General features: G+C 34.7%; 1 non-coding gene across 1 annotated transcript; it reads right to left on the bottom strand.

Moving 5' to 3' along the window:
- Nucleotides 1–19,559: 19,559 nt before the first annotated feature.
- TRNAG-CCC lies at nucleotides 19,560–19,632 on the bottom strand. The gene has a single exon. It is a non-coding gene; the product is annotated as a tRNA-Gly (tRNA).
- Between the last annotated feature and the right edge of the window lie 3,300 nt (nucleotides 19,633–22,932).

Raw genomic sequence — 22,932 nt, 5'->3', positions numbered from 1 at the left:
AAGGTCTGTCCAGGAAAAGAGAACTGAGAGGAAAGTATTAGTTGCTTATTAGATAATAAATTTGAAGTTAGTTAGGTATAAAAACCATGTAGACATAGGATTCAGGACCTTGGGATAAAAGAGGGAGTTGGAACTGAGATCTCTGCATAGAGATGAGACCTGCAAAGGCCATACTTTAAGTAAAATTGGAAACAGTGTTAAAACCCATCAACTGGCAACAAGAGATAACAAGTGATTTTATTGGTCTGAATTGAGTAAAGTAAAAACTTTCCGTTAGAATTTAGAACTTTGTCCCATTCCTTATTTGAAGGGTGGGGTTGGATGGAAACAGGTAGCACTTATATGTTCTAGGCACCCAAGAAATTGACATATTTGATTCTGAGTCAGGGGTCATCTAAGATACCTGATACAAGTAAATGCAAAACCACTCTGGAGGGATATTCTCATGACCAAAGTGACAAGGGATTCTCACAGGAAGAAATAAACCTCATTTAGCATAAGATGATTTTTAAAAATACAGAACATGCAATGAAATAATGCAGTCATCACACATGCTTGACAATGCTTCGCCTGTTTTTTTTTTTCTTTTTGGCGCCTGCTCAGAATTTGAGGCAACAAAAGGACAATCTGAGAGATCATATAAATACCTATTTATTAAACACATAAAAGAAAGAATTGAAAGCTTAAGAGAAAAAAAAATGTACATGTAAATACAAAATAAGTTGTTTTGACCAAAATAAGAATCAAGTGAAAATGTATTCTTTGGTATAAAATATTTCAAGGAATTGGTTAAAATAGAAAATTAGACAAGGATGGTAGAATTATTGGATATAAAATGCATAGTTTGGAGACTTCTTGTTTCTGGTCAGGCATGGAAGAAGCTGGAAGTCACCACTGCATCCTAAAAACAAAGAAACAGTTGAACAAACTGAAAAATCAACAGCTCCTCTTATATCTGTCAGAGAAGTGATGTTACAGGGCCAACTATTGTCCAGCAAAATGAAGAGAACAGGCAAATAAAGAGAACTGCAACTTACTGAAGCAGAAACTCATAAGCACAGACCACTATAGGAAGCAATACTGAGGTAGGGAAGTCTGAACTATGATGAATTTCTGGAGGATCAGTATGAACAAGCCCAACAAATACAAACTCCAGGGGAACCAGCTATGAAGGACCCCAACACTTTTATGAATTTCACCTCCAGTGCTTCCGGCAGGAAGAGGAGGAAAGGAACCATTTTGAAATATGGCAGAGCATTCTGTTCTTCTCAACAAAGCCTGCCCTCAGGAGAAAATACTTAACCAGAGCCTAGCCTCCAGGGGTTTTATCAGAGCATCTAGCAAGGGAGTGGGAAATACCAAATTCTAGCCCACTCTACCCATTCTGTCCCACTCAAGAAGGGGCAATGATGGGAGCTAAGAAGTTCATGTGAAGTTCACCATCCATGGTACAGGTTCACTGAAAAGTGAGACCAACTCATAGGATTATAGAATACTTCTCTGTTCCCAAGCTTCCCTAATAGCTCAGTAGGCAAAGAATCTGCCTGCAATGCAGGAGACCCAGGTTCGATTCCTGGGTTGGAAAGATACTCCGGAGAAGGGATAGTCTACCCACTCCAGTATTCTTGTGCTTCCCTTATGCACAGCTGGTAAAGAATCCACCTACAATGCAGGAGACCTGGGTTCCATCCCTGGGTTGGGGAGATCCCCTGGAGAAGGGAAAGGCTACCCACTCCAGTATTCTGGCCTGGAGAATTCCATGACCTATACAGTCCAGGGATGGCGAAGAGTCGGACACGACTGAGCAACTTTCACTTTCTCCATCCCCAACACCTTATCATCACATTGTGAAAGTGAAAGTTGCTCAGTTGTGTCCAACTCTCTGCGACCCCATGGACTATACAGTCCATGGAATTCTCTAGGCCAGAACACTGGAGTGGGTTGCCATTCTCTTCTCCATTACTAAAGACCTATTTACAGCAGTTCCTTTTAAGGGAAAAAAAAATAGAAGACACACTAAAAAGCAAAAAACAAACAAACAAACAAAAAACAGAGTTTAAAGAGAGACCAAACATCACAAGCAGACTTAGATATAGCAGAGATGTTGGAATTAGCAGACTGGGAATTTAAAACAGTTATGATTGAGATGCTGACAGCTCTAAAAATAAACTATACAGTATGCAAGAACAGATGGGCAGTGCAAGCAGAGAGATAGAAATTCTAAGAAAAAATCAAAAAGAAATGCTAGAGTTCTAAAACATTAACAGAGTTTAAACACTGAGACAGTGAACAGTGAGAGACTTTATTTTTGGGGGCTCCAAAATCACTACAGATGGTGACTACAGCCATGAAATTAAAAGACGCTTGCTCCTTGCAAGAAAAAAGCTATGACCAATCTTGGCAGCATATTAAAAAGCAGAGACATTACCTTGCCAGTCTAGTCAAAGCTATGGTTTTTCCAGTAGTCATGTATAGATGTGAGAGCTGGACTATAAAGAAAGCTGAGTGCCAAAGAATTGATGCTTTTGAACTGTGGTGTTGGAGAAGACTATTGAGAGTCCCTCGGACTTCAAGGAGATCAAACCACTCAATCCTAAAGGAAATCAGTCCTGAATATTCATTGAAAGGACTGATGCTGAAACTGAAACTCCAATACTTTGGCCACCTGATGCGAAGAACTGACTCATTGGAAAAGACCCTGATTCTGGGAAAGATTGAAGGGAGGAGGAGAAGTGGACAACAGAGGATGAGAAGGTTGGATGGCATCACTGACTTGATGGACAATAGTTTGAGCAAGCTGTGGGAGTTAGTGATGGACAGGGAAGCCTGGTGTGCTGCAGTCAGAAAGAGTTGGACAAGACTGTGTATCTGAACTGAAAACAATAACAGAAATAAAGAATGCTTCTCATGGGCTTAATAAACTGCACACAGCTGAGAAAAGAATCTCTGAGCTTGAGGATATCTGAGCAGAAACCAATAAAACTGAAAAGTAAAGGGACAAAATCTTGGGAAAAAAACCAACAAGAAGAGAATATCAAAGAACTGTGGGACAACTACAAACTATGCAACATATGCATAATGAGAATACTAGGAGAAGAAAGAGAAAAGGAACAGAAAAAATATTAAATAATGAAAGAATTTCCCCAAATTACTGTTAGACACCAAACCACAGATCCAAGAAGCTCAAAGACTATCTAGATGTAGGATAAATGCAAAACACAACAAGAACTTTACCTATGCATATCATTTTCAAACTATAGACATGCAAGAATATAATAGGCAGTATAGTACAATAAAGATGCAAACTTTATTGGCATAGTTTAAGAGTTAAGGAAAGCATGATGAAAAAAATATCTAATATACCTCTTGTTGGAGATCTTGAAGAAGAGGGTGATTGAGGTAGAGTCAGTATTCAAAAAGATGACAGAAAACTTTTCATAATGATGAAATACATGCATCCTCAGACTCAAGAAGCACAACTAGACTGCCAGAAAAAGATACGTACTTAGATGCATCACAGTGGAATTGTAGAAGAGCAAAGGAAAACAACTGATTCTAAAGTCAACGAGAAAGAAAAACACAAATTTCATACCAAGGACTGAAAAGTGACTTGACAGTAGGCTCATTCAAAAATGTATTCCAAGATGTCAATGACATTCACAAAATTTTGTGGGGAAAAGAATTACTTTGATTCATAATAGCAACTATGTATGGTATTTCAGTTAGAAAGTTCTGATTTTTTAAGTAAGAGAGAAAGTTATCATTCTAAGTGATGGTTTGATAAATGAAAACAGCAAACTCATATATATATATATATATATGAGTTTATTTTAAGCTGGTTATAATGAATTCTCAAACCACCAGGTAGAAACTTTATTTCTTTCCCATTCAAAATATATCACAATGCTCATGAGTGAGAATGCCATTAATTTACAGATAATCCTGAACCTTTTCTAAATTATAAAAGTGAAATAAACCATTACTGTACTAATTATATGAGCAGTAGCAAATTACACATCAATATGACTTAATACCACATTTGAAAATTATGTGCATAAAAACACATCCAGCCTTAACAAGAGACCCCTAGTAGTTCAGATACTTCTGTTGAAGGCTAGGGATATAGTTGTTTTTAAAATGTATTTATTTCACTACATTATAGGGACTGGTAGAGAATAAGAGGATAAATAGCATATTTTTAAATTTAGAAATCTAACAACAAGGTTAGAACATTTTATTGATTTATTATCCCTTGTCCTTTACAGCTAAAAAGGCTTGGAGTTCTGAATTAGACAATATTGATCACTGGAGTAGTTCTATTCAGCAGCTTTATTTACAGGAGTTAAATGCCAAACACTCTTTTCATCAATGTCCACATGAGGTTTAGCTCTCTTAGTTACAAATGTACTCTTAATTCTTGAGTGTTTCACATTATTGATCAAAAAGGAAAAGAAAGGTATGCTTTTTATTTGCTTGCTTCTTAAATCCACATCAAACATAACTCTAAATATAAAAAAAAGAACCTTATAACATATTTAACTTTAATATCCTTTCAATATTTTGGGCTTTCTTTCATAGATATCTAAATGATTCTAAAAGTTTAACTACAATGTATGGGCCACATTTGGATGATGGAGTGGCGGGGGAGGGAGTTAGAATAAGAACCAAAAAAATCATTTATTATCACAAACATATTTCCAGAAAATGAATAAATGTTGACCATATGTACAATCCATGAAATATGCCTTAGTAATAGCATAATTCAAAACTTCTGTACTTTTATAATAGTATGACTTATTAAGCAGTAACAGAAAGATTTTTTAAAAGATCAAAATATGAGTGTAGATGTCTTAATTTCTCTTTATAGTTCTATACATCTCTGTATTATATATTTTTTTAAGTTCTGATAAATACAGCAATATTCTAAACAGTATTTTTATACTTTGTAGTGGGCTTCTTAATGCATAATAATACTCATTTAACATGTATTTTGTTTGCTGTAACTGTACAATTTTATCAGGTTGTTTTGTCTGCTATAAATGTTTGTTTCTTTATATTTAGCCTTTGTGATTCCTTATGCCACGTAAATTTTTGCTAAAGCCAAAACATCAATATTCTTGGAGTAATATAACAAAATCAAGACTCTCTACAACATAATGTTCCAAATATCAAGGGAATAAGCCAAAGTTATCTGACATATGAAAGCCAGTATAATATGACCCCATCTCAAAGGAAAATGTAACCAACAGATGCCAGTCCTGAGATTATCTAGCTATTGGAATTATTAGGCTAGGGTTTTAAGACATTCTTTTTAACTGTGCTCAGTGTGTTAAAAGAGAATATGTTGCAATTAATGAAAATATGGGAAATCAGAGTAGAGATATATGTAATATAAAAGAAACAAATGCAAATTTTAAAACTAAAAAAAAATACAATATCTGAAATTAAAATTTTACTAGTTGGTCTTAATAAATAGAATGGATATGACAAAAAAGAATCAATGAACTCTACATAGATCAATAAAACTCATTTCATGCAAAGTGATGTAGTTTAAAAGCCAACTGACAAATAAAAATAGAATTCTAAAAATTATTAACTAATCTAGAAAATGCCAGGAAAAAGGAACATATAAAAAAAGATAGGGAACCAATGTGAAACAAACAATAAAATATTAGGCCTGAATCAAAATATATAAATAATTATCATATGTTAATAGCTTAAATACTTCACATGTTATCCATAGAAACTCATTTTAAATATGAAGGCAAATAAATTGAGAGTAAATCAATAGAAATCTTTAATAGATTCCCCAGTGAACCCACATGGGTCTAAAGATTTCTTTTGGAGAGCTTTTTAACTATTCAATTTTTAATGCTTATAGAACAATTACACTTGTCAATTTGATCTTGTTATTTAAGAGTATTTGATGAATTCATCCATTTCTTATACTCATAGAAATAAAGTTATTTATACTGCTTTCTTATGCTATGGTGAATGTATCCCCCTAAGATCCATATGTTGAATCCTAATAAAACACCCAAGGTGATAATATTAGAAGGTGGAGCTTTTGGGAGGTGATTAAGTCATGAGGGCAAAGCCTTCATTACTAGGGTTAGTGCTCTTACAAAACAGTTTCCAGAGAGATCCTTTGCTAAATCCATGGCTGATTTGTGTCAATGTATGGCAAAAACCACTACAATATTGTAAAGTAATTAGCCTTCAACTAATAAAAATAAATGGGAATAAGATGAGAAGTCTGAAACCTTACCCAAACATGCTGTTACCCTGTTTCTTGAACTACCAGACTGCAGAACTGTTTAAAATAAAATTATGTTCATCATTAGCTGCTCAGTATGGCATTTCTATAGCAGCCCAAATGGACTGAGATACCTTATTACTTACTATCCTTTTAATTTTTGCAATATCTTTAATGATATTTCATGTTTGACATTACTCTTTGTGTCTTCACTCTTTATCTTTGTCTGACTTGCTAGAACATTATCATTGTTATTATTTTCAGGAACCAGCTTTTGATTTTATTGATTTTTCTGTGTTGGTTTCTTATTTTCACTGTCATTTATTTCTGCTCTTATCTTTATTATTTCCTTCATTCCACTTATATTTGGCTTATTTTCTCTTATAGTTTCTTGAGGTTGAAACTTGGACTTTTTAATTCAAGAACTCTCACTTCTAATGTAAGTATTAATACTATAAATTTCCCTTTGGGTATTGTTTCCACTCAAAGAGTTTATGTTGATATTCATTTGTACTTAGTTCTTTTTTAATTATTACTTTTGAGGCTTTATTTCTGATCCACACAGTATTTTCAGATATGTTTTCTTTCCAAGAGTTTGGAGATTTTATTATTGTCTTTTCTGTTGTTGATTTCTGGTCTAATTTCACTTTGGTCAAACAATATACTCTGTATGATTTCAATTTTATTAAATTTATTGAGTTTGTTTTATGGCCCAGGATATAATATATTTTGGTGAATATTCCATGACTGTTTGAGAAAGTATTCATTTTGCTATCATTAAGTGGGGTATCCTTATGTGACAGATTATAGTGCTTGATGATATTGGGCAGTTCTTCTATGTCTTTGTTGATCTTCTGTCTAGTCTTTCTAATAATTATGGAGAAAGGGTGTTTAAGTCTTCAACTATAATTGTGGATTTTATTATTTCTCATTTTAGTTCTGTCAGTTTTAGCTTTATGTATTTGAAACTCTGGTGTTTGGTGCATACACATTCAGTTCAGTTCAGTTCAGTTGCTCAGTCGTGTCTGACTCTTTGCGACCCCATGAAACTCAGCACGCCAGGCCTCCCTGTCCATCACCAACTACCGGAGTCTACTCAAACTCATGTGCGTCTAGTCGGTGATGCCATCCAGCCATCTCATCCTCTGTCATCCCCTTCTCCTCCTGCCCCCAATCCCTCCTAGCATCAGGATCTTTTTCAATGAGTCACTTCTTCGCATCAGGTGGCCAAAGTATTGGAGTTTCAGCTTCAGCATCAGTCCTTCCAATGAACACCCAGGACTGATCTCCTTTAGGATGGACTGGTTGGATCTCTTTGCAGTCCAAGGGACTCTCAAGAGTATTCTCCAACACCACAGTTCAAAAGCATCAATTTTTCAGCGCTCAGCTTTCTTCACAGTCCAGCTCTCACATCCATACATGACCACTGGAAAAACCATAGCCTTGACTAGATGGACCTTTGTTGGCAAAGTAATGTCTCTGCTTTTTAATATGCTATCTAGGTTGGTCATAACTTTCCTTCCAAGGAGTAAGCGCCTTTTAATTTCATGGCTGCAATCACCATCTGCAGTGATTTTGGAGCCCAGAAAAATAAAGTATGACACTGCTTCCACTGTTTCCCCATCTATTTCCCATGAAGTGATGGGACCGGATGCCATGATCTTAGTTTTCTCAATGTTGAGTTTTAAGCCAACTTTTTCACTCTCCTCTTTCACTGTCATCAAGAGGCTTTTTAGTTCCTCTTCACTTTCTGCCATAAGGGTGGTGTCATCTGCATATCTAATGTTATTGCTATTTCTCCCGGCAATCTTGATTCCAGCTTGTGCTTCTTCCAGCCCAGCGTTTCTCATGATACACATTAAGGATTGCTATATATTTTGGTGGATTGATCCTTTTATCATTATGTAATATCCCTCTTTGTCCCCTGTAATTTTCTTTGCTATGAGGATCTATTATGTATGATATTATTATAGATATTAATATTTATGTGATATATCTTTTCACATGCTTTTATTTTCAACCTGCCCATGTCATTATATTTGAAATTAGTTTCCTGTAGACAGTATATAGTTGGCTCATGTTTTCTTATCCTCTCTACCTCTCTATTCATAATTGGTCATGTTTTCTTATCCTCTCTACCTCTCTATTCATAATTGGTGAATTTAGATCATCTATATTTGAAGTAGTTTTTTTAAGCCTGCTATTTTATTATTTGTTTTGTGTTTGTTCCATTTCTCAATGCTCTGTTTCTCCTTTCTTGGCTTCCTATGAGTTACTCGAACACCTTGTAGAATTCTGTCTTGTTTCATTTATATGATGTTGTATACATTATAGCTTTCTTAACTGTTGCTGTAGGTATTGATATATATGTATTGATATATGTGTGTGTGCGTGTGTGTGTATATATATATATATATATATGTATATATAGCTTAACTTATCATACTTCATCAGTATTATTACTTCACTTTGGGTGAGGAATAGAAACCCTACTATTTATGTACCTTTACTCTCTACCTCACTTTTTCATTTTTTTTACCACTATTTTTACATGTCTCCTGCAAGACTGAAGCATAGTTTTTCCTAAAAGATAACATTAATAGGATCAATATACCATGACACATATGTATCAAAGTGTTATTTCTTCATTTTAATTTGGAGTAGTAGAAACTACAGGCAGGCAGTCTCTGGTGAAATCTGCCTTCTCCCTTCTCCAATGTCAGTGATTTTGAATGAATCTACTCTACTTTTACTTCATTTATCCATTAAAAAGTTTCCTTCCAGGTTTATTAAGATGTATTAATAATTGACACACAGCACTGTATAAGCTTAAGGTATATAGCATGATGATTTGACTTATATATGTCATTTCATGATGACCACAATATGTTTGGTGAACATCCATTATCTCATAGATACCAATAAAAGAAAAAAAAAAGTTTTTTCCTTGTGATGAAAACTCAGGATTTACTCTCTTAACAAGTTTCATATATCACATGTATGTATGCTGTGCTAAGTCATTTCAGTTGTGTCCAACTCTTTGCAAGTCTGTGGATCACAGCCACCAGGCTCCTTTGTCCATGGGATTCTCCAGGCAAGAATACTGGAGTGGGTTGCCATTTCCTATTCCAAGAGATCTTGCTAATCCAGGGAACGAACTCATGTCTCCTGCATTAGAGTTGGGTTGTTTACCACTAGTGCCACCTGGGAAGCCCCATATATAACATGCAACAGTATTATATTTATCTTTGTTATATATTACATCCCTAGTACCTATTTATCTTATAATGGAATCTTGTACTATTTGATTGCCTTCATCTAATTCCTCTTCCCCTCACCCCCTTCCTTTGGTAACCAGAAATCTCATCTCTTTTGAGTTTGTTGTTTGTTTATTTAAGTATAATTGACCCACAACACTATGTTAGTACCTGGTACACAACATAGTGATTCCATATTTCTATAAATTACAAAATAATCACTGTTCTGCCTTTAAAATATTAATTAATAGTCTTAAGTATTTCCTTTAGATATGCTGAATACCATTTCAGATGATGATATAACTTTTACTTCATTCATTAAATATGATTTAAGAAACTCATGGGGTTAAGGATCTTGTATTATATTTACTCTTATGATTACTGATTCTATTTTTTTCATTTCTCAAGGTCTCAGTCTTCTGTTATCATTTTCTTTCTTTTTTTTTGGAGAGTTTGTTTTAGCCATTCTAATAGGACAGGTGTCCTAATGACAAGTTCTTAGTTTTCCTTTGTCCAAGAATGCCTTGTTTTTCCCTCTGTTCCTAAAGGATATTTCACTGGGTATAGGATTTATAGGTAACATTTCTTCTCATTAAGTATTTCAAAAATGTTTTGCCACTTTCTTCTGGACTTTATCATTTCAGACAATAAATCCAGTGTCATTTAAATGGGTGTTCCTATATAGGTAATGTGTCAGTTCTCTCTGTTTTTTAGCTATTTTAAAAATTGTCTTTAGTTTTTGGAAGTTTAATTATGAAGTTTATACTGAGGACTTATTTGAATCTATGCTTTTTGGTCATTGGTCTGCTTCTTGAACCTGTAGGTTTATTTCTTTCACCAAATTTGGTAACTTCAGCTATTGTTTCTTCAAATACATTTTTTTTTCCTGCTGCAATCTCCTTTTCTTGTCCTTATAAGACTCCAGTTAGACTAATTATAAATTTTTGGTTCTTACCCACACAAGTCCCTGAGGCTACATTCATTAGTTTTTCCACACTAATTTTTCTGTTTTTCCAATTGAGTAAGCTCTTGCTTTGTCTTCAGATTCATTACTTTTAACTTTATCATCACTCTACCATTGAGCTCATACAGTGAGTTTTCAAATTTTAGTTATTGTATTTTTAATTCTATAATTTTAATTCTGTACTTTTTAATACTTTATAATAATTTTTATTTTATTTATTTGCTGAGATTTTCTATTTTTTAAGTTGAATTTCAATAGAACTCATCATTGTTTATTGAAGCATTTTTATGATGGCTGTTCCAAATCCTTTTCAGATTATTTTAGTGCCTGATTCTTTCAATTTTGTCATCAATTGACAGTCTTTTATCACTCAAGTGGTGTTTGTCATGGTTCTTGGCATGACAAGTGATTTTATATCTTGGAAATTTTGTTTATTATGTTAAGAGACACTTGATGCTATTTAAATATTCTGTTTTAGCACACAGTCACCATGTTTAGGTTTAGCACATAGGTCTTGGTACACTTTTGAGATCTGCAGTTCCAAGGGAATTTTAGTTGTTATAGCCCTTACAGTGTTATTTCTGTCTGCTTTGTTATTCTGGTGCTCCCATTCAAACCCACATGTTTCACGTAGGCTGTATGATGCTGCTTAGTGGGATAATTTTTCTTTCTTTTTTTTTCTATTTATTTCTGCTGATACTTTGGGTTGCAGGCCTCTCTAGTCTCCATTCTTTAATATATGAGAGAGAAAAATAAAGGGATCTCACCAAGGTATCTTTCCTCATTTTACAAAATCCTTAGCCTGTCTGACTCCTTTCCACCTTTGAGAATCCTTTTTTTTGTGACTGACTATTGAATTATTCTGAGATATTTAGTTGCATTTAGAGAGGAGAAGCTGAAAAGAGTGAATCTATGCCATCTCACAAAAGGAGTTTGAGTGTGTCTCTGGTAAACATCATTAATCTGAATTTAAAACAAAAATTTGTTCTGAGAATATATTATTTAACAAGCCATGATCATTTTCCTAAGAAATTTGAAAATATTCATTCCATTATATTCTTGCTTCCTTATACATCTCATTATTTTTTGTTGACATATCTGTGGTCACCATAATTATAGCTCTTTCATAGGAAATTTGTCATTATTACATGGATGCTTTAATGAATTTGTCTTTAATGTCTTCAGTTTAATCGTGAGACATGAAAACATTTCTGACTTTGGATTGGGAAAGTATTTCCACAAGGCCATTTTTATTTGCTTTTACCAAGTAACTCAGTGGTATTATATATTCAGGATATATTTTAATGTCAATTTCTCATCCTGGGAGTCTCTGTCTCAGATACTATATCATTAATGCTAAACTTACATGTTAAGATCCATATTTCAAATAATCAGAGTTTTTTTCTTCTTTCATCTACACTTCAGGAAAAGAAAGACAAATTTCATTGTCTCTGTGCTGATGGACATATTTTTATCTGCTCTCTGCTTTAACAAATAATGTAGTCTTTCTTGTTTGCTAATTTTATTTACAAATCTCAGTTCTAACTTTATATTTTCCTAAGACTTCATCTCAGGGCAGAGAGAGGGAAGAGTTAACCCAATTCTTGATATTACTGAAATTGACATTTCTTTCCCACACATAATAAGGGCAGCTGCAATATATCTCACTCATTTAATGCTCAAGTTTTAATTGTCATTATTTTCAAGGATTTTCTTTTTTGTCCTTAAAACACAAAAATAGATGAAAAGTTATATCATGCTCATGGATTGGAAGAACTAATACTGTTAAAATGGCCATACTATAGATTTTCTTATCCATAGATTTTCTTATCAAAATATTTGCAGCACTTTTCAAAGAACTAGAAAAAAATAACGCTAAAATGTGTGTGGAAACACAGAAACCCCAATTAAGACTAAAGGAAAAAGCTGGAGGTATCCTGATCCCTGATTTCAAACTAGAATACAAAACTACAGTAATCAAAAGAGTATGGCAGTTGTACAAAAACAGACACATAGTCAATGTTCACATAGAATGCCCAGAAAAAAACTCCACACACCTATGGTCAATTAATCCAAGACAAAGAAGGCAAGGATATACAATGGGGAAAAGATGGCCTCCTTAATAAATGGTGTTGGGAAAATTGGATAGCCCCACACAAAAGAATCAAACTAAAGTTCTTTCTCACATCAAACATAAAAATAACTTCAAAATGTTTGATGAATGTAAGACCTGAAGTCATAAAATTTCAAGAAGGAAACATAGGCAGTACATTGGTCTTAGTAATTTTCTTTTTTTTTGGCTATGTCTCCTCAGTCAAGAGAAACAAAAGCAAAAATAAACAAATGGTACTACATCAAACTAAAAAACTTCTTCACAGTGAAGAAAACTATCGATAAAACAAAAATGCCAGCTACTGAATGCAAGAAATATTTGCAAATGATATATCTGATAAGGGGTTATATCCAAAATATACAAAGAACTCATACAACTCAACATCAGAGAAACAAACAACCTGATTAAATATAGGTGGAAGACCTGAATAGGTATCTTTCCAAAGAAGACATACAGATAGCTAATAGGCAGACGAAAAGATATTCAATATTGCTACTCAATATTGCAACCAAAACTATAATGCAACCAAAACTATAATGAGGTATCACCTCACACTTACCAGAAAGACAAAAAATAAGTGTTGATGAAAACATGGAGAAAAGGAGCCCTTCATGCACTTAGTTAGTGGAAAGGTAAACTGGTACAGTCACTAGGGAAAACAGTATGGATATTCCTCAAAATATTAAAAATAGAACCACCATCTGATTAAGTAATTTCATTCCTGGATATTTATCTGATTAAAGTAAAAACACGAATTAGAAAAGATGCATGCACTCAATATGTTCTTTGCAACATTATTTACAATAGCCAATACATGGAAGCAACCCAAGTAATCATCACTTGTTGAGTGGACAAAGATTTGTTATATATATACACAATTGTATATTACTCATCCATTAAAAAAAATGAAATCTTGCCATTTGCAACAACATAGAAGGACCTAGAGAGTATTATGCTAAGTGAGATAAATTTAGAGAAAGACAAATGCTGTATGACTTCAATTATGTGGAATTTTAAAAATAAAACAAATAAACATACATAAGAAAACAAAAACAAAGTCATAGCACAAAGACCAAACATGTGGTTGCCATAGGGGAGGTGGGTCAGGGGAAGGAGCGAAATAGGTGAGGTGAATTAGAGGTAAAATCTTCCAGTCGCAAAAAACATGAGTCACATGTGTGGGTAATATAATCAGTAATTATGTCATATCTTTGTATGGTGACAGATAGTAATTAGATTTCTTGTGATCATTTTGAAATGTATAGAAATATCAAATTACCATGTTTTCTAACTGAAACTAACATAGTGTTTTAGGTCAGTTACACTTAGAACAAATAAATCAGCAAGCCAAAAAAATCTCAGAAAAAAACAAGATAAGATTTGTGAATACCAGAGGCAGGCATGGAGGAGTAGGGGGAATTAGATGAAGGTACAAACTTCCAGTTATAAGATATGTAAGTAGTAGGGATATAATGTACAACATGGTAAAGATAATTAATGTTTATATATATGTGGAAGTTAAGAGTAAACCCTAAGAGTTCTCATCACAAGGGAGAAAAAAGTGGATGAAGTAGGTATAAGAATATAAGTAGCCCACTTAATTTGGTGAGATTGACTGACCAATTTTAAAGTATTCCAGCAAAATTTAGAAATGCTCAGACAGAGTAGTGATAAGGAAAAAATTGGACTAGAGCAATCTTAGTGGTGAATGAGTATATTGTATTTTTGAGAAACCTATTATTTGTGGTATTTGTTCATTTAATTATTTTAAAAAATATGACACTTTTGGTCAGTTTCAAGATGACAATGCTTTGTTGTACATTCTATTCTCTTCTTGGAAGTCACCCTAAAAGCAACAAGAAACAGGAGAAAGATACATGCAAACTCTGATTTTGTTTGAACTCTATTCAGAGAAAACCTTGAAACAAAAAATGACTGGAATGAGTTCCAAACAATGAAATCAAGCATGATTGTAGAAGAAACTAAAAGAAGAAATATAGGACCACAAATCTTATATAGTCAGAAATTTTCAATTTCCTAATATAAGGTGGGTATTTTGAAGTGTGAAATGAGAGCTCCTCAATTTCAACAGCAAGAAAATTATGCATACACCAGTATTGTGAGTTTCTCTAGATCTGGTTTACTTCCACAAAATCAAAGAGGTAATAGTGGAACAAAGAAGCATACAAACAATGCAAATTTTCAGGAAGAAGCCTGTATTTGTGGCATTCTCATTGGTATTGGTATTCATATGCCAAGATGTATTGCTTACGTCTGTCTATTTATTTGGGCCAGGAAAAACAATAAAAGTTAACAGAACACTCACAAAATCCTCAGGCACAAATAAGTAACTCTTACCTTGGAATAGAGCCCTATCTCCTTTAAGACAACTTCCTGCAAATAGCTTGTCTTAAAAAAAAACCAAGAAACAAAAACAAAAAGAAAACATAAACCTCATTCAAAAGATCTTAAAAATTAACAACACACACGTAAGAAATATGAGCAACAATAACAGGAAAGGTGCTTGGCAAGTTTAAAAAAAAAATTATCAGAGCAATACTGCAACAAAACCGATGAGAACTGTGGCAAAGTATTTCACCACAAAAATTTAAAAAATCATCAAAGCTATATTCTCTCTAGAAGAGCATAAAGAAGAGATGCAAGAACTATTGTGATATAGAGAGATAATAGGAGATGCTATGTTTTTCTGTAACACTTCAGAAAAAAAAATCCGAGAAATATCACAGAAATGAAAACAAAATTAGAACTATCTCAAGGAAAAATAAAACTAGGTACTACAATCAACCCACTGAGTTACAAATATACTAGGAAAAAAAGCAGAATTTGGAAAGTGCTCTTAAAATCAAATTGTGAACATCCTTTGGATCATAGAAAAAGCAAGAGAATTCCATAAAAACATCTGCTTCATTGACTACACTAAAGCCTTTGACTATGTAGATCACAACACACTGGAAAATTCTTAAAAAGATGGGAATACCAGACCACCTTACTTGCCTCCTGAGAAACATGTATGCAAGTCAAAAACCAATGTTAGAACTGGACATGGAACAAGGGAGTTGTTCAAAATTGGGAAAGGAGTACATCAAGGCTGTATATTGTCACCCTGTTGATTTAACTTACATGGCATAGTACATCATGCAAAATGCCAGGCTGGATGAATCACAAGCTGGAATCAAGACTGCCAGGAGAAATATCAACAACCTCAGACATGCAGATTGTTGTTATTGTTCAAGTACCCTACGTCCAAGGGCAAAGGAGAAGCAGCAACAAGACAGTAGGAGGGGTGCAATTGCATTTAAAAATCAAACCTCATACCCACTAGTAATGCTTGGAGGGCACAAACAATATCTTGTGTGCACCAGGACCCAGGGAAAGGAGCAGTAACCCCCACAAGAGACTGAACCAGACCTGCCTTTGAATGTTTGAGGGTCTCCTGAGGAGCCAAGGGTCAGCCGTAGCCTGCCACAAGGACAGGGCAGCAGCAGTCCTGGGAGGCACAGAGTGTTGCATAAGCCCTCTTGGAAGAGGTAGCCATTAGCCCCACTATAGAGCCGCCTAGCAGGCAACTCACAAACTGGAGAACAATTATACCAAAGAAGTTCTCACAGTGTTGCAAAAGTTCTAGGCCCCACAACAGATATGCAGATGTTATACACTAATGGCAATAAGCTAAGAGGAACTAAAGAGTCTTTTGATGAAGGTGAAAGAAGAGAATAAAAAAGCTGGCCTAAAACTCAGCATTCAAAAAACTAAGATCATGGCATCCCGTCCCACTACTTCATGGCAAATAAATGGGGAAACAATGCAAACGGTGAGAGAGTTTATTTTCTTGGGCTGCAAAATCACTGTGTACAGTGATTGCAGCCATGAAATTAAAAGATACTTGCTCCTTGCAAGAAAAGCTATGACAAACCTAGACAGCGTATTAAAAAGCAGAGACATCATTTTGCCAAGAAAGGTCCATATAGTCAAAGTTATGGTTTTTCCAGTAGTCATGTACGGATGTGAAGGCTGGACCATAAAGAAGGCTCAGTGCCAAAAATTAGATGCTTTTGAACTGTGGTGCTGGAGAAGACTCCTGAGAGTCCCTTGGACAGCAAGGGGATCAAGCCAGTCAATCATAAAGGAAATCAATTCTGAATATTCATTGGAAGGACTGATGCTGAAGCTGAAACTCCAATACTTTGGCTACCTGATGTGAAGAGCTGACTCACTGGAAAAGACCCTGATGCTGGGAAAGTTTGAAGGCAGGAGGGGAAGGGGACAACAGAGGATGAGATGGTTGGATGGTATCACCGACTCAATGGACATGAATTTGAGCAAACTCTGGGAGATAGTGGAGGACGGAGGAGCCTGCAAAAATAAACAGAAATGCATTATTGGTAGCAGTCCATGTCAGGCCAAGTGGACAAAGAATAAATATAGAAAACCTAAATAGCACAAATGGTAAGGTAGATTTTTTGTATGCATCATATTCTATACCATGAAATACAGAATAAGGACTTCCCTGGTGGTCCAGTGGTTAAGACTCTGCCTTCCAATGCATGGAGCAAGTGTCTGATCCCTGGTCAGGGAACAAAGGTCCCACGTGCCATGGCATACAGCCAAATATTAAAAATAATAAAATACAGAATGTATTTTGTATTAAATGACCCCTGAAATATCTTCCAAACAATGAATATTTTGCTAGAAGTGGAACATCATTTTTCAAAGTAAAAGATATGCAAAACAATGTGAATATTCATTAATTACAATTCAACAAAAGTGGAAGGTAATGACAAAACTAGGAAACAAAATATCCTGCTTTAGACACTTTCTCTTAAACAATTCAAAGAGAATTTTAAATCTTACGTTAGGATATATAACACACGATGAAAACAGAAATACTAGATATCAGAACCTATATGATGCATGTAGAGCACTGCCCAATTAAATTCCAGTCCTAAATACTTGTACTAACAAAAAACTAAAAATATGTAAATCATCAAACCAAAAAATTTAAGGAAAATAAGACAAACAGAAGGTAAATCAGAAGAATTAAAAGGCCTTAAGAATTATTGGATTTAAGTAAAAAAAGTTGGTTCTTTGAATAACAATAAAATTGAGAAGCAGGTAGCTAATCTAATCAATATAAAATATTGGGGTATTTTTAAAAATGAATAATGATTAAATAAGCACAGATGAGGGATAATGAGACTACTCTGTTCAACAGTGTGCAAATAAATTTGAAGACCACAATGAACAGATAATCCTTGCAAAAAAATACACCAAAACTCACTCACAAAGACATAAAAAAATCTATCACAAAACATGCATTACATGTGTGTGTGTTAAGTTGCTTCAGTCGTGTGACCCAATGGACTGTAACTTGTCAAGTTCCTCTGTCCATGGGGATTTTCCAGGCAAGAATACTGGAGTGGCTTGCCATGCCTTCCTACAGGGGATTTCCTGACCCAGGGATGGAACCCGCATCTTTCACCTCTCCTGCATTAGCAGGAGGGTTCTTTACCACTAGCACCACCTAGTAAGCCCAAAACATGCATTACGGTTCAATAATTTCACAACATTTCTATTTCTTGGAATTCATCTGCAGAAAAATTATATATAAGAGAAATAAATGTATGCACAAATTAGTTTATTAAAGAATTGTTTGTAAAAGTAAATAATTTGAACAATAAAGGAAAAGCAGCAACAACAAAACTTCTTTATCAAGAGAGGAGCTGAAAATTAAGGGTTGATTGAAGTACTTGGGCTCTAAATCCTAGTCTTTACCTCCTGCAATCTACCAAAAACAAAACTGGAAGATTCTGGTATTTTTCTATTATACTTAGTCACCTTGCCATTTAGTTTCAAAGTGAAATGAGAAGGTTAATATGGTGGAGAAAAAATGGAATATATTTCAAAAATTCAAATAGAACCTTTTTAAATGAAAGTTATTAGGGATAAAACCAAATTTCAAATTTTACACAAAGTTTTCAAGTTTTAACTCACAAAACACACATAGATTTTTGGATACAAAGGAAAGAAAAAACTTTCCTATGGACACCAATATGCAGTGCATACCAAGGAGTAACTGAATCTTAATTCAGGTTTAATAACTCTTTCCAGCTTGGAAACTTTCAGCTACAGTTTCTGTGTGCTGTGGAAATGAAAGAATTCAAGCAGACCTTTTCCACCTCAATTATAGTCAGCTTTTAGGAAGCAAGAGAGAACTTTTATGAAGTATAACAAAGTTTAATAAATCCAAACTTTCCTTGATATTTTATTAACACATCATTGAGAAAAGTTAGTCTTCGAATCTTTTTTTTTTTTTTTTTTTTTTTTTAGGAAGGTAATGCAATTTGTACTCTAAGTTGCTCTGTTTGGTGGTATATAATTTGGGCCTCATTGAACCATTGGGGAGATACTCCTTGTAATTATCTAATGTTTATAAGGTCTGTTTTGTTTCTGTTTCCCCCCCCCCCCCAATTCCAGCATTGTAAATAGCTAGCTCTGTAACATTGGATGACTCATAATATTTTGATGTCCTATTCTGAATCTTTCCAGATTGGGTTGATAAAATCAATGACTTAAAGCCATCTCTTTGTAATCTTCTTAACAAAATAATGTTTAAGAAATGGATAGTCTTAGATTCTGAAACAACCTCTTAGGCTCCAGCAATGCAAGTTAAAGTGACTTAACCTGCTGAAGAAAAAGTAAAAATGCATTAACAGTTCTAGCATATCAGGAATCATTTGAGTTACATCCAAGCACAGGAGCTGCTTTAATTGTATCATGTACATTGACTGGCTTGTTATGATGGCCATGTCTAACACATGGTCCATTTATAATTAGTGTTAATTGCCTAATGAGTGATTAAGGACAAATTATTTAAAGTATTTATTTATTTGACTGTGCCAGGTCTTAGTTCCAGCATGTGGAATCTTAGCTGAGGCATGTGAAATCTAGTTCCCTGGCCAGGGATTGAACCTAGTCCCTCTGCATTGGGAGTGCAGAGTCTTAGCCACTGGACCACCAGGGCAATCCTGGGGGCCAATTCTTTTAGATTAGTCAAAGTGTTCACTATGTATTGCCTTTGAATCTTTTTTCCCCGCTCTTTGCATTTCCTTTATCTTTACTAATCATTCTGTTTAGGAAGCAAAAACCAAGATTCTTACCCAGAATAAGCACTTTATAAAAAACTCCTTGTATTCCTCAGTATCTTTCATGTACTCTAGAAGCTATCTTACTTGATAGTCTTTGGGAAATTTTTCATCTTTAATCTGCAGTCTTAAAACCTGCTATGCTTTTTTTTGTTTGTTTTCTTTTGTTTTAACAGATTTAATGAGGTGTAATTGATATATAGGGCCTTCCCTAGTAGCTCAGGTGGTAAAACATCTTCCTGCAATGCAGGAGACCTGGGTTCGATCCCTGGGTCAGGAAAATCCCCTGGAGAAGGAAATGGCAACGCACTCCAGTATTCTTGCCTGGAGAATTCCATGGACAGAGGAGCCTGGTGGGCTACAATCCATGGGGTCCCAAAGAGTCAGACACGACTGAGCGATTAACAGGCACACACTGAAATGAGTATTGGGTGTATGTATCTTTGCAGAATTGATATATAGTAAGCTGTATGTGGGATTCTGTATGTGTATGTGGTGGCACTAGTGGTAAAGGACCTGCCTGCCAATGCAGGGGACATAGAGACGGGAGTTTGATCCCTGGGTCATTCGAGAAGGGAATGGCAACCCACTCCAGTGTTCTTGCCTGGAGAATCCCATGAATAGAGGAGCCTAGTGTGCTACAGTTCATAGGATTGCAAAAGTTGGACACAACTGAAGCAACTTAGCATGCAGGCACACAACTTGTGTGTGTGTGTGTATATATATATATATATATATATATTATATATACATACATATATTTAACTTGTATATATTTAAAGTGTACAATCTGATACATTTTGACAAATCTATACACCCATGAAACAGTGACCACAATCAAGATAATGAACATACCATCCATAATTCCCCAAAGTCTCCTCCTGCTCTTTTGCCTTTCCTTGTACCCTTGCCTCCCCAAGCAACTACTGATTTGCTTTTTGACACTAAAGGTTAATTTGCATTTACTCTAACTTTATATAAATGCAATCATAAATATGTACTCTTTTCTTGTCTGCATTCTTTCACTAAGCCTAATTATTTTAGATACATCTATGTTGTTGGGTAAACAGTATCTAACTCCTTTTTAGAGTATTACATTGCAAGTAGTATTACATTACATGAAAATACCACGATTTGTTTATTCATTCACCTGTGGGAAAATATTGGGTTGCTTCTAGGTTTTTGGCTATTCCATATAAAGCTGCTATGAACAGTCATGTACAAGTCTTTGTATGGGCATAAGCTTTCATTTTACTTGTGTTCTGCCTAGGAATGGACTGTTGAATCATATAGTAGGTAGATATCTTTAACTTATTTTTAATTGAGGTATAATTGACATAACATTAAAGTAGTTTCAGGTTTACAAAATAATGTTTTAATATTTGTATATATTGTAAAATGATCATCATAACAAGGCTAGTTAACATCCATCACAATAGAGTTAAACATTTTTTTTCCTTGTGATAAGAACTTTTAGGACCTACTCTCTTAGCAACTTTCAAATATGCAATAGAGTGTTAGTAACTATAGTTGCCATGCTGTATATTGCCATGACATTCATTTTATAACTGGAAGTTTCCATTTTTTTTAATCATTTCACTTATTTTGCCTCCCACCCCCATCTCCTGCCTCTGATAAACACCAATATGTTCCTGGTATCTAACAGCTGTTTTTTAAAAATGTGTTTATTGAAGTAAATTATACATAGCATTTATCATTTTAGTATTTTTAACTCTACAGTTCTGTGGCTTTAAATACATTCACACTAGTTTGCAGTCATAACCACCAACCATCTTCAGAACTTTTCATCTTGCAAAACTGAAACTCTACAGTCATTAAACCCTAACTTCCCATTCCCTTCTCTTCTAGACTCTGGCAGTCACCATTCTACTTTCTATTTCTTTGAATTTGACTACTCTAGGTATGTCATGGAAGGAGAACCACATATTATTTGGACTTTTGAGATTTGCTTTATCTCCCTAGGCAGAATATCTTCATCTATGTTACAGCAGGTGTTAGAATCCCCTTCCTTTTTTTTTAAATGATAATAATATTCCATTGAACATATATGCCACTTCATTTTTATCCATTCATCCACTGATGGACATTTTGGTAGCTTCCACATTTTGGCTGTTATGAATAATGGTGCAATGAACATGAGTGTACAAATATTTGTTTGAGTCCGTAATTTCATGTCTTTGGGGTATATGCCCAGAAGTGAAATTTCCCCATCATATAGTAATTCAACATTTAATTTTTTAGGAATTGCCACTCTATTATTTTTTTTTACAGTGGCAGCCCCATTTTATATTCACACCAGAAATGCATGAGGTTTGCAATTTCTCCACATCCTCACCTTTTTAAAAAAATAATAGCCTAATAGGTGTGAATAACCTTAGTGACTACTGATTAAATGAAATGAATGAATACTAACACATATATATGGAATTTAGAAAGATGGTAATGATTACCCTATATGCAAAACAGAAAAAGAGACACAGATGCATAGAACAGACTTTTGGACTCTGTGGGAGAAGGCGAGGGTGGGATGTTTCAAGAGAAGAGCATCAAAACATGTATATTATCTATGGTGAAACAGATCACCAGCCCAGGTTGGGTGCATGAGACAAGTGCTTGGGCCTGATGCACTGGGAAGACCCAGAGGGATCAGGTAGAGAGGGAGGTGGGAGGGGGGATTGGGATGGGGAATACATGTAAATCCATGGCTGATTCATGTCAATGTATGACAAAAACCACTACAATATTGTAAAGTAATCAGCCTTCAACTAATAAAAATAAGTGGAAAAAAAAAAAAAAGAAAATTAAATGTTGTTCAGTGTTGTTTAAGAGCCTTTAAACCCTTTTTCAAACAAACTGCTATGTAAAACAACATGGTCATTCTGTCTGAAGTAAAGGTGGGGACCTCAGAACTCTGCCAGTTTTCCAGGCTCTCAGCCCTGTTCCTATCCCTGCGTTACCCTAAAGGGAAACCTGAAAGCAGTCCACAACATCAAATAGTTCAAAATATCACCACTTAAGTGTTCAGAGTTGTAACTTCTGCTTTGGTAACTAGTGTAGCCACCATTTCATTCAGTGAAGTTAGTTTCAAAAATTAAGGCAAAGAATTCACAGCAATCAGAGAAAAAAAAGAATAAAAGGAATCCAGATAGGAAAAGAAG

Source organism: Cervus elaphus, chromosome X (assembly GCF_910594005.1).
Source record: "Cervus elaphus chromosome X, mCerEla1.1, whole genome shotgun sequence".
In the NCBI taxonomy this organism is placed as follows: domain Eukaryota; kingdom Metazoa; phylum Chordata; class Mammalia; order Artiodactyla; family Cervidae; genus Cervus; species Cervus elaphus.
The sequence above is the reverse complement of the archived record's forward strand: the minus strand, read 5'-3'. Positions and strand labels throughout refer to the sequence as shown.